Raw genomic sequence first — 14,238 nt, forward strand, 5'->3', positions numbered from 1 at the left:
GGCAAAACCTCAATTCGAAAATTGTTAACAAATACTTCGTGACAAGACTACGTGATTGAGTTATTACAAATTTATTATTATGAGGGAAAACAAGTATAGCCAGTCACATTTGAAAAACGTCTCACCCACTGCTTCTCAATATAGAAGGATAAAATTACAGATGTCTCTCATACAATTTATTCTACCTCGGTTCCCTGAAATTCCTTTAATTTCATTCATTAGAAGGGGATATAAAGACTTTATGCATTCAGCTTTTCTATGAAACATTCGGTATCTTAAATATTATGTATGTTTTTCTGTTTTAGTAAGCCACTTAGACTGCCGTGCTTTATTAGAGCAGCCCTAGCAAACTAATATATCCTTTCCAAAATTTAGGTTTTTTTGTTCCCCGTCTACATAATCTTTGGTCATCACTCCTCAATGGAAATGGGTAGAGGCTCTAGTACCACACTTCTCCGGCTTCTCAGAAACTGCTTTCTTACTGCTGAAGCAAGGCTTATTAAATAGGTGGGTGTCAAGGACTTCCCCAAAGTGCCTTTTATAGTTAAAACCCACAACATAGTTTCTGCTTTTTCCAACACGTGAGATTACAAAGAAAAGGTAGGTGTGTTGTTTGAACCAGAAGCCATTTCTGTATCAAAGTCATCATCTGACTGGTAAATGCACAGGGAGACTGAGTTGAAGAGGTAATTGAGGTGGTATGGTGGGCATCAGGGCCGTGAAGTTGAAACTCTTCCTGTAGTTAACCAATCTAGTTGCTTCTTTATCTTTTTCCCAGATACTTTACACTTTCTTTGGTTTTGATACAGAGTTTAGACTGGGGTCCTGCCCTTGAGCCTACAACATGATTCCAGTTGTTTTGTTTTTTTATCCTGCTGGTAGCTTTTTCTATCTTTTCATAATAGTACTCAGCTATTGCAAAAGTCTTCTGAAGTCTTGAGTAGCTGTAAACTGCAGCTCTGAAAGTCCTTTCATTATTTACTATAACTAAACCGAGAAGTGCAGAACTTAGCTCTGCAAATAGAGCAGCCCTCTATACTTCAGCACATCTTTGGTTTGTAAAACTAAACATCTTTTATTCTAGAAATAGTTTTCTAAAAGCAGACACTCTACACTTAGTAATGTTCCTGAGGTGTGGAGTATATACCAGGCCATCTTCCTTCCTATCCCACATCCAGTCCCTCACTAAACTTCCCTACCTAGAAAGATTATCTCCTACAGTTCTCCAACCAACTTTTTGGATTTGTTTTTAACAAAGAAGCATCACATGGCAAGGCTTCAAAAACCTAAGGAAAAGGTAGTATCCATGGTTGGGAATGAGGTAAATGGGCATTTCAAGGTGCTGAAGCATGCTTAACATCTAAATGCATTATATATACTTAATGGTACATACAGGATAGAGACATAAAAAGTTAAAAATACAGCTTCATCTTCCCCTTCTCAGTTCATTTATTTTTTAAAGATTTATTTATATATTCATGAGAGACACACAGAGAGAGAGGCAGAGACATAGGCAGAGGGAGAAGCAGGCTCCCCGCAGGGAGCCCAATGTGGAACTCGATCCTGGAAATCCAGTATCACGTCTTGAGCTGAAGGCAGACGCCCAACCGCTGAGCCACCCAGGCGCCCCTCAGTTCATACTTCTAAGAAATAATTTTTATCTTTTCCTGAGGACTTAGCCAGCTGATAGGAAAAATGCAGACACAGAGGGGCTACGATGCTCTTTATAGAAGAAAAAACATGAAGAGGTTATAAGACTAAATTTGGGAGAGTACGAGAGGAAGGAGGGAATGATGTAAGAAAGTGAAGGTCACTTTTTTTTAATGAGTTTTAAGGAAAAGAGGCAAACAATTACTGCATAATTTGTTGACTTAGAGGAGGACAGATGGGTAAATAAAGTTTTAGTTTGCTTAGTATAAGTGAAAGACTTTCTCTTCTGCCACTGCCTCAAGAAACTTCATAAAGAATTTCTAAGGTAGGTTTGTTTGTTTGTTTCTTTATTTATTTATAAGTAGGCTTCATGCCAAAGTGGGGCTTGAACTCATGACCCTGAGATCAAGACCTGAGCTATGATCAAGAGTCGACACTTAACCACTTAACCGACTAAGCCACCCAGGCTTTTCTTCAATGCTTTTAAAAATAGAACTTATATATTTTTTAATGTGACACTGAGCTGGCTTTATTAGGATAGGAATAAGAATATCTTAGATTTGAGAATATTTGAAGTACTATCAGATGGGATTTTGGACCAATGGTGAAATATTCAACTCTATATCATTAAATCATTACCCTAAAACAAAGCCACAAGTTAACCTTTACCATAACCACTCAGGGGGTTGGGTCCCAACCTTTCACAAGTTAGGAATTACTTGAAGGCAGAAAAAAGTGAATTCTAGTTGGGAATTCGAGGCTCATGATTAGATATTTACAGACAGAAACCAGATTTAGGCAGCATTTCATGATTTCACTAAATAAAGGCATTCTTCTTTCAGTTACATGCTAAAAATTCACTCTAATCCAGCCTTCAAAGATTTCTAATTTTTAGAGATGGTGTCTTTCCTGGTCCGAAAGAAGTCTGTGGTGGAAATAGACTGGCTCAGGGTTCCTCTATCTTTTTACTGGCTATGACTAAAACCACTGGAGATTGGAAAATTATGCTATTGTCATCCAACAGACTATTGAACCACTGGTAATGGGTGTTTACTACCATAAACTGGAAACATTAAGAAGGGACACTGAATGGGAGAAAAGGCATTTTAATTATGGTTGGAATAAACCAAATGCCCTAATAGTGTTAGGCTCTAGATTAAAAACATAAGAGATTAAGTGAGGATCTACGAAGTCTTGAATCTGGAGTTGGTAGTGAACTCAAAGCCACAATTACTTTTGTGACAGTATTCAATCTCTCTCTTCCCTCCACCCACCAAAAAAGCAACTGTACACTTCAGAGTGAAGATTTGCTGGGATTCTTAGGCCGAGTTAACATCTACATATCAAAGCAAAGGGAAAAGAATCTACCCACATATTCAGACTCTGATATTATTATTATTTTTTAAGATAAGGAATGGGGGGAGAGACAGGGAGAGGGAAACGGAGAGAGAGAATCTTTTTTAAAAAGATTTATTTATTTTAAAGGAGGGGGCAGAAGCAGAGAGAAAATCTCAAGTAGACTCCCTGCTGAGCACAAAGCCCGATGCAGAGCTCCATCTTACAACCCTAAGATCATGACCTGAGCTGAAATCAAGAGTCAGGCAACTGAGCCACCCTGGGGCACCACCAGACTAAGATTCTTAAAATGGGTTCTCCAGCAAGGTGTGAAAAAGTAAAAATAAAGAATTAGAAATGATAATATCAAATTGGTTTAGGAGATACTTATATATGTAAGAATTACTAAACAGATTTACACTTTACTACTAATAAGAACACATCTTTAAAAGAAGGCAATAAGGAGTGTCAGGAAGAACTCAGGGCACAGAAATGATTCAGTCTCCTAAAATATGATCTTTTTTCAAGATTTTATTTATTTATTTGTTCATTCATTCGAGACACACACACACAGAGAAAGAGACACAGGCAGAGGGAGAAGCAGGCTCCATGCAGGGGGCCTGTTGTAGGACTCGATCCCAGGACTCCAGGATCATGTCCTGATCCAAAGGCAGACGCCCAACTGCTAAGCCACCCAGGCATCCCAAATATGATCCTTAACTAGCCAAATACCTGAGCTTGGGCCAGGTCCTCCACTCACAATCAATGGACTCTAAAAAGAAGCTCATGGCCCAAGTGATAACTTTCAGCAGAATTACCTTTCTGTCTGACAAGGCCCAGAAATGAAATTGATGTGACCACACCCAGATATTCCGTCAGCAGCTCATAAATCTCAGTGTGGGAGGGACAGATACAGTTGTAACCCCAGGACTGGTTAAGACCTTGAAGCACAGACAGGTCTTCACTTTTGCTTTGACTATGGAGAGTAAGGCATCTATTTGAAACTATCCCCAAAAGGGAAAGGGCTGGCTGAACATTCCATTTTCTTTGCTGGCAGAAAAAATGGACCTTGGTTGTGAATGTGTAGGATGGGAGCTGGAGATATAAACACCTGATAAACATGTTCAAAATTTTTCTTCTTGGCCCAAGATACATGTTTACAGCAGACTCAGGTTTAGACACAGATCTTGACTCTGAAGTTTTTTTTTTTTTATTACTAAAGCAAAACTGAACACTAAAATTAAACAAAGTACCTATAAATTACTTACTTGTATTTAGTTTGTTTATGGAATTACTCATATGATGGAAATGTAAACGTTTTGTTCTCATGTAACATCCAGTCTTTAGCTTCTGTCATCTACTTAACTCTGCTTTTCTTTTAAAAAAATTAAAAAAAAAATTTTTTTTTAAGGATTTATTTATTCTTGAGAGAGAGAGAGAGAGAGTTAGAGACACAGGCAGAGGGAGAAGCAGGCTCCATGCTGGGAGCCTGACGTGGGACTCGATCCCAGGTCTCCAGAATCACACCCCGGGCCAAAGGCAGGTGCCAAACCGCTGAGCCACCCAACTCTGCTTTTCCATTTCTACTCACTTCACTTTATTCTCTTCTCTAGGTACTTTCTCCCAGTAATATTTCTACTAAAAAATATCAATTGCAAGCTTCTCTGATCCTCTTGTTCTCCCAACAAGTCCATTAAAACGAATCATTTTTTAAGTAATGTGATCATACATTATTTCAGTCTTATCTTCATTTATATCCTTCTCTAGCTTGGATTTTATGGACCATCATTAAAATTACTCCCTTAAAAATCCTTTAGAAACCTCTTTCCTTTTGACCTTCTGTTGGTGAACTCAGTGATCTTTTTTTCCCCTCTCTTGTACTTGAGCAACTGAATGTTGTCATATTATCTTAAATGTCATATGGAATTAATTCAGTCATTATTTTCATCTAGGATTGATCATAAGTATGCATGCACACATACACACATGTGCATGCAGACACACATGAAACCGACTACTTCTTCCATAATCTAAAATCCCACTTCCGGGTATATCTCAAAAGGAAATAAAATTATCTCTAAGAAAAATCTGCACTCCCATGCTCATTGTGGCACTGTTCACATTATTCATACCCTCATACACACTGGAATATCATTTAGCCTTAAAGAAGGAAATCTTGTCATTTGTGACAACATGGATAAATCTGGATGAACTCAGAGGGCATCATGCTCAATGAAATAATACAGACACAGAAAAAAAAATACTGTATGACTGTCACTGATTTTGGAAAAAAAGTCAAAATCATAGAAGCAGAGAAAATGGTGGTTACCAGGGATGGGAGGAGGAAATGGAGATGTTTGTCAAAGGGTACAAAGTTTGTTATATAGGACAAATTAAGTTCTAGAGACCTAATCGATAGCATGTTGACTACAGTCAATAATTTGATTATTTGAAATTGTCTAAAAGAGTAAATCTTAAGTGTTCTTACCACACATGCACAAAAGTTAACTATGTGTGATGATGGATATGTTAATTAGCTTGATTGCAGTAATTATTTCACTATATAATACATCAAAATACTGCATTATACATCTTAAATGTATACAATTTTATATTAATTCAAGACCAATTAAATTATTTCAGTAGGATTTGGTTTTCCTTAGTCTCTCTACTCTGCCTCTTTCTGCATTAGGTTCGGTCTTAGATTCTACGTAAAAGATGGTGGCAGCAAATTGAAGTCCAGTATAAACGAACAAGTGTTTCTTCTCCAGGAATCTAGTAAAAGTCTTATGGCTTCACACTGGCTCTATCTCAGTATCAAGGATTATAGCTGGTGAGTACCGTAAGTTTTAGGCATAGGTCACATACCTATCTTTGAAGTATGGAGTAAAGACATCTCCAACTAAAATACATCAGTGGTGGGGGAGGGTTTCCCATTGGCAAGCTGGGTGGAAGATAAAAAAAAGTAGCTGTCTATACAGTATCTGAAAATATATAGACTAGATGCAAAAATTGATAAAGATAAAAAAATCTTATGGTGGTAAGATTATAAATTGTTTTCTGTTCTATTTTCCAAAGTTTTTATATTGGATAATTTAAAATTGTATTGTTTTATATAACTATGCATCAATCCTTATTATTTCCAATTACATATTTGCGATTTTGCCTACTCACTATAAATTGTTACCTCCAATGTCCATATTTGCTACACTTTCACAAGGCAATGCTCTGCTTTCTTGTTTCAGCTCTCATACTATAAATAGCTATTTTGTGATATATTTAGTGCCACATTTTTCAATAACTGCTTTCCCTGGTGATTTTGTTTAAAATGCCCCCGCATCTAGGGCTAGCATTCTTAAGCTCAAGAAGTCCTGAGATGTGCCTTAAGGAGAAAATCTGCTAGACAAGCTTTGTTCAGTTAAGAATTATAACATTGTAGGCCATGTGCTTAATGTTAATAAATTAACAGTATAGATGAAATAAACTGTCTTTAAACAGGAACATATATAAAAAAATAAGCTTCTGTATTAACTGATTAATGAAAATGTTGTGACCAGAGGTTTTCAGGAATCTAATTCTATATTTCTATAGCAAGAATTCAGAATGTGCTAATTCAGTATTCACAATGATGTAAGAGAACATAATGACCATGAATAGTGAGAATAGACTAAAAGTATATATGCATTTTAAATAAATATAGTAAGATTACATTTTCAATATCATGAATTTTATAAATGAATACAGAAAACAAATGGAAAAAGCTAATATAAATGTAAAAGGACAAAATTAACAATATAAAAAAGTAATTTCTCAAATGTATTTTAGCAACATAATCTATCCTTGAAATAAATATTTTTTTGTTTTGTTTTGTTTTTGAAATAAATATTCTAAAAAAAACATTTGATATTGATCACCATGCATCAAAATGGTGACTAGCTGCAGAAAATTCTGAATAGATCAGATTTAATATTTTTCTATGCATATTGTTCATAATTGTACCTTATGTATCAGATCTTCAATTCAAATCAATTATTGAAAATTCTGGAGAAATATTTTAATGTGAAAACGTTTCCAAATAAACCATCAGACTACAAATTTTCAGTAAATTTCTACTTGCAGTGTCTCTGCTAATTAGCCTTAAACACTTGTATACTCAAAGTACTTGATTTAATTTATTTGGCTAAGTTATAATTTTTTGTTACAAAAATTAAATGTTAAAAATATTTTATGGACTTGCAAATTTTACAATGCAAAGGCAATATACTGATAGTGATTATTTTTAGGGTTACCTTGGAAAATGAAGATCATTAGGTGTTAAATAATCTTGCTAGAAATATAATTATAATGCACATAAGAAATATCAGGCAATGGTTCTAGTTCAAGAAAATTCCCTTCATCTACAAAAATATATAAAAATAGGAAAAAATATGTACTCATCTGTAAATATATTATTATAAGCAGTATCTCAAACTGGGTATTAAATCGTTCCCTGATTTACTTACTCATTTTTTTAAAGATTTATTTATTTATTTGAAGGAGAAAGAGAGAGTAAGAGTGTGAGTGTGGGGAGAGACAGAGGGAGAAGGAGAGAAAATCCCAAGTAGACTCTTCAATGAGCATGGAGCCCAATGTAGGGCTCAATCTCATGACCCAGAGATCATGATCTGGGTTGAAACCAAGAGTCTGATGCTCAGCTGACTGAGCAACCCAAGTGTCCTTATTCATTTTTTTCAATGGATATTTACTGCTAACCTCTCACATGCCACACAAAAGTTCCAGGTGCCAGGGAAACAGCAGTGAATAAAAACAGACATAAGCGTGAGTTAGCATTCCAGGAAGAAGGGAAGTAGACAGTATATACAAGCAAACAATGAGTAAACAAGATAAAATTTCATATGTTGATAGATGCTTAAGGGGGAAAAAATAGGATGCTATAATAGAAAGATGTGCATGTTGGGGGAGGTGAGGAGATGGTCAAGGAAGGTTTACATGAATGATGACATGAGAGCTAAAATTTGAAAACTGAAAATAGGGCCCATAAAGAGTTTAGAAAAAAAGAAAATTGGGATCTAAGTGAAGCACAAAAATAAGGCCAGTATGACAGGCAGTAACTGCAGGGAGGATTTCTGGTAGATATCTATCAATTAGAAAAAAGTCAGAGAATCGAATAGAAAAACAGCCAAAAGACTTAAACAGGCACTTCACAAAAAAGTTACTCCGAATGACCAATAAATATGAAAAGGTCCTCAAACTTAAGAGTCATAAAGGAAATACAAATTAAAAGTACAATGAGATAACACTGTAAACTTATCAGCAAAGTCAATGTTAAAAGAACTGACATGCAAAGTTAGGATACAAGGGTACAAACGAACTTGAACTCCTACATATCTGGCTGGGCTGCCAACTGGTTTGTCCACCGGCAATTTGCTCTTCACTATCTACTAAATTTGAACATATGTACTTCTTAAATTTGTTTTTTTTTTTAAAGATTTTATTTTATTTACCCATGAGAGATACAGAGCGAGCGAGAGAGAGAGAGAGAGAGGCAGAGACACAGGCAGAGGGAGAAGCAGGCTCTATGCAGGGAGCCCAACACGGGACTCTCCAGGATCACACCATGGGCTGCAGGCAGTGCTAAACCGCTGCGTCACCGGGGCTGCCCGAACATATGTACTTCTAGGTATATATATTTACTTGCTATATTCTATATCTACTTATCTCAACAGATATGTTCAAGTTTTATAGCCAAAATTTACAAACTCAAATATCTACAAACTGTGGAACAGAAAAGTGAAATATGGTATGCTCACGTTGTAAGATACTATACAGTAATAAAAATGAACAAGCTCATTCTACACAAACCTTGAATCTCAGAAACATACCAAAAGAAGCTTGATTTTAAATACATATTACATGATTCCACTTAAATACAGTTTTCAAACAAGTGGAATTTGCAGTGTTAAAAGTTAAGATAGTAGTTAACCTGGATCAAAGGGATCTAGTGATTGAGAGTGGCCATGAGGTAGCTTCTCTGGAGCAGGCAATGTTCTTCAAGGGTCTTAATAACCATGACAGATAATGAGTAAGAAGAAGAGATTCATCATTTCCCTAAATATGGTAATACAAGTGCTCTTACTTTGAGATAATTTGTGAGCTGTTCATCTAAAATTTTTACACGTTTTTGTATGAATGGTACAATTCAACAACGTATATATCTTAAAAATATATTACAGTAAAAAGAATAGATTTGAGAAAAGATATGATGTTTTGGTTTTGGGTAGAAATAGGGCTCTCAGAAAATAGGACTGATTCCATATGTCTTAGAGGTAAAATAGGTAGAACTCACTGATGTATTTTGTGTAGAGAATAAGGGAAAGGTAGTGATCAAAATTGACTATTAAGTTTTCAGCTTCAGTAACTGGATCAAAGTTGACAACTCTTATGTTTCCAGAGAGACAGAACAGTTAATTGCGTTAGATATTGCTTAGGATTTGAGTAAGGAGAACAGAGAAAATGATACTGGATTTAAACATGGAAGTCATTGATGATTGATGAACATAAGGTCAGAGGTACAGATGAAATCCTCATTGGAGCATGTGGAACTGAAATTAAGATGGAAGTCGAGAAAGTAATTTTTCCAACTCTGAGTAGGTATCTGTTTTTCCCTTCTGTGAATTAGGAAGACAGAAATGCAAAGAAAACGAGCAAGCTGGAAAGTGTGATATCAGAGCAAGTTATGACATACATTATACAAATGGTTGAAGAGAAGGAACCTGGTATAAAAACTTAATACTTACTTAATAGTCTTGTTAGAAGATTAGGCCTCATCTACCATGATTTTCCCTTTCTCACCACCCCAGCGACTTTTTAAGAAACCTCTTGATATTATTACTTCCACAACAAATAGTCATTTTTCTTCTATTCTTTAAGTCTATGTATAGGGGAGAAAGTTACCATTTTTCTCTTCATTTCTTTTGCTTTGACAGTTTTATTGAGATATAATTCACATACCATAAAATGTACCCATTTAATGATGGGTACAAAAATGTACCCATTAATGATGTCCAAGTGTTGTCTGGTACTAATAACATTCAGCATGAACCAAAAAATGTTTGAAAACAAAACAAAGAGATATTTTCCTTCTTGACTTTTGTGTTAGTGATCAATTTTAATGAAAAAAGTATTTATCATACAAAATAAGATTTTAGGAAAAAACAAGAAAAACCATTTCCAATTCATATGCAGAGCAGAACTCATAGTAACATTCTGAGGAGTGAAGTATTTGGTTCTTAATTTTAGGAATCTTATCATCATTCTATATATCTGTTCTTCATGATATGTGACAAAATTAACCCATACATGTTCAAACTACTATTTATCTTTCCAATTACTTGAGGCCAAGGGCATTCCTAACAAGAGAAATAGCTTGATCCCTTATTTCCTGCATCTGAGCTGTTGATTCTTAGAGGAAATTATGTAGTCATGCTTATTGGTACCACTACAAATTCAAAGACTCCAATCTCAGTGGAGCTGTTAGTACACCTTCAAGGCTATCCTTTCTATGTATTCTTTCTCTTGCATCTGTACAGTGATTACTGTAAGCCTTTATGAATAAATCCTTCCCCATTTCCTCATTCTCAAAACATAAACTTGCCTATTTTATGCGGAAATCTCCATCACTTGTCATCACAATACCTAAAATATTATCTAAGACTGCTCTCTAACTTATTTGCTAGAGTTTCAGACCCTGAGCTATTCTTTTGTTGTTGGTTCTAAACTAGTTTTTGAGGGTTTGCTATGAGCCAGGCATAATGCTCAGGCAAAGACAAAAACCCCCTCCTCAAGTAATGTTAAGTGTAGGAGACAAATACATGTGGCACACTAAGGGTTTCAGGTAAAGGGGGTTAGGCTAGGTTTAGGTGATGTCTAAACCAACCTGAAAAATGGTAAGTAGGGGTCAAAGCTCTTATGATGTGCCCTCAGGACTCTCAATTCCCTAGCATATCACTTAATACATTGTGTTATAATTTGAAGTCCTCTACAAGATAATGAAAAGCCACTTAGGGCAAGGTTCATATATATCTTGTTAACCACTGTATCCCAACATCTAAAAAAGTTCCTGTGAAAGAAAAGCACTGAATAGTTAGAGTACTATAAAATAATGGAAATAATATGAACTTCAGAATTAAGACTGGCCCAAGCAGCATTGATATTCAAACATTTAACAACCAGGATGGATGTGTGTATCAACTGAATATTTTCTATAGCTCTAGACTTAAATTCTGGCTCCATTTCCTGAGATTTTTAAATTAAGGCAAGTCAGTTAAGTCTGAGCATCATTTTACATCTGTATGTATTGATCATAATAATACTTAATTCATAGGATGGTTTTAGTGATAAAATGAAGCAACATATAAAAACGCATTTCAGTATCTGATACACGGAAGACATATAATAAATGTTTGATTTCCTTTCTACACTGCTTTTAAGCAACATCTAGTTATAGTTATATAGAAAATTAAAATATGCAGAAACCAAAGCAGAATGAATGTATTCTAATTATTTCATCTTTCCATAATGATTTTTCTCAAGTACTCAATTTAGTTTGCTTCCAAACTTTAAAGTAGATTTGTTTGTTTATTTATTTGAGAGGGAGAGAATGTGCATGAGTCCTCACACACGTAAGCAATGGTGGGGGCAGAGGGAGAATCTTAAACAGGCTTGATCCCCCAGCATAGAGCTCCAGGTGGAGCTGGATCTCAGGACCCTGAGCCAAAACCAAGAGTCAGACTGAACCACCCAGGTGTCCCACATTTATCTTTAATCTTCCCTGTGATGTAAACAATCACTGTTCATTCATTTACCTAATTAACAAATTTGTGCCTATAGTCAACCTTAGATTATACTTGATTCAACAGAAATTTAAGAGCCTGTTATCTGTTCAAAATTGTAATTTAGCTTTATTATTCATGTACTAGTTTATGCAGATATTTCTGGATAGATTCTGGCTGAATAAATGCTTCAAGATGCTTAAAAGCTATTCTTTCTTTTTTCTTTTGTTTTAATATTAAGATAACTAATGAATTTCATCCAAAATCAGAAATCAAAGTTGAATGGAAAGAAATAGCTTTTGGCATAATTAAAAACTGCTGTCTTTTACAGCAACTATACGCTTTAGCTTTAAACATTTTTAAGGGAATAGTTAACAAATAATTAGAAATCTGATAAATTGTGCTAAATGCTAACTTCAAATCTTAATAATCGATCTATATGATTTAAGTCTTTATTGGTTAAAAGTATCCTAGTTTATTCAGTATATTGAGACTTATTCGGTATATTGAAACAACAGATCCAACGATAATTACAATTAAGTTCTTCAGACAGTCTACCAAATACAATAGCAATATAAATGGATTAGAATTCTATCTGTAGGTTGAACAAAGAGAGCATTGATTTCTGGTGGGCTTGGTTATTTCTCCTTACATGTGCCCATTTTCAATGACTTTAAGCTATTTGCCATGGAAGTCATATAGTTGATTTATGTAAAGGTAAAATTTTGTTCCACTAATGTTGTGGAAGAACGATCTTTAAGTTCACCACTTCCCTTAAATCATACGACACAAGAATAGAATCTCAAGCTAGTCTAATTAGAGAATTTCAACTTGTCATTCGAAATGATTTATACATTGTCATTATGTTCCTCGTTTTAGAAATAAGTGTCATAACTTAATAAAGAGTGATGGCTTTCTTACTCTGGGTGCTAGTGAGCACATACATAATTACTGTTTCAAGAATCACTACACAAATATTGAGAAAATGAATCACTAAAGAGTTTTAAAATGAGAACGTGAAAATTGAAGTGATTTTAAACTGCGTGATGTAAAAGCATGAGAGCATGCTTCTTCAACAGATCACATCTAAATTCACAAAGTAAACATGACACGGTGAGAATAGGCATAAGTTGGAATTCTTACCCTGGAAAGAAACAAGCTAGAGGATTTTTCCAGTTTGTTCAATTTTCAATTTCTTTAGATAAGTCCTTTCTTCTTCTGGCCTCAGAGGAGACTCTCAGCTCCCTATTTTTCTGCATGATGAAATGGAAAAGACAACAAGGCACATTAGTTTCATAAAAGACTTCCAAAAATCTCATATTAACCCTCCATCTTACATTTAGGTCCTTCACAGCCTTGCCATCATCTTTCTAGGAAGATTGATTCTCATCTCCATTGTGGACTCCTCTCTAATGTATTCTGTGCTGAAGCTTCCTGGGCTCCATTTCTTTTGACTAAAGCTCATACCCATTTTTTTAGGGGTGCTGAGGGGCTGCTCCCCTTTTATTATCAATAGGAGGTTTCTCTAAAGGGAGTGTGATGCCCCTCCCCTGTGGGACCACTGTCCAACCTGTGCATCATCCCTTCAAGTACCCTCTCAGAAGAGCCCCCCGCATCACCCTGCCAATGCCTTGTCGGTCATAGAGGACGTTGAACTTGTTCACAAACTGGTTCATGGTGTTGCAGGTTTTGGTGATGGTGCCAAGGTAGGCCATGAGCCCCACGTCATCGCATTGATCATAAAAGTCTGTCTTGAACTTGTCTGTACTGAGCACAGGGAGGCAGTGACACAGAGCATAGGCCTCCCGCAGGATCTCATGGTTAAAGGGGACCTCTCCCGCTTCAGAGGCCTTGACATATTCCAAGATGAGCTTGACCCAGCTGTGCAGCATCTTAATGGCACTGTGTTGCGCTATCAGGTGTTTGGCCACTGTGGAGTTCTCGCCGCTGCCTGTGGCTGTCATTCAGGCCACGTGGTCAACGCCAATGCGTTCAGCTTCCTCTGTGGCCAGGGTGTAGGTCAGTTCCGCAAACAGCATATATATATATTTTTTATTTTTATTTTTTAATTGTTTGATTAAGAATCAAAAATCATAATATATTATATATATATTTTAATATTTCATTTATTCATGAGAGACACACAGAGAGAGACAGAGACAGGCAGAGACACAGGCAGAGGGAGAAGCAGGCTTCATGCAGGGAGCCTGATGTGGGACTCAATCCCGGGTCTCTAGGATCACGTCCTGGGCCGAAGGCAGTGCTAAACCGCTGAGGCACCCAGACTGCCCTACTCCTCAATTATATATTCAGGTAGTTCTAATGAAATTCAAAGTAAAGATCACATTATTTTTCCAATATTGGAGTCATTAGCTGACTTTGTGTATTAGTGATTTAGAGACCTTCACTTACCTATTTTTCC

General features: G+C 35.9%; 1 pseudogene; it reads right to left on the bottom strand.

The window, feature by feature from the left end:
• Positions 1–410: 410 nt before the first annotated feature.
• Positions 411–13,780, bottom strand: LOC111091847 (annotated as a pseudogene).
• Positions 13,781–14,238: the final 458 nt, after the last annotated feature.

The sequence above is a fragment of the Canis lupus genome, chromosome 23 (genome assembly GCF_011100685.1).
Source record: "Canis lupus familiaris isolate Mischka breed German Shepherd chromosome 23, alternate assembly UU_Cfam_GSD_1.0, whole genome shotgun sequence".
Lineage (NCBI taxonomy): Eukaryota > Metazoa > Chordata > Mammalia > Carnivora > Canidae > Canis > Canis lupus.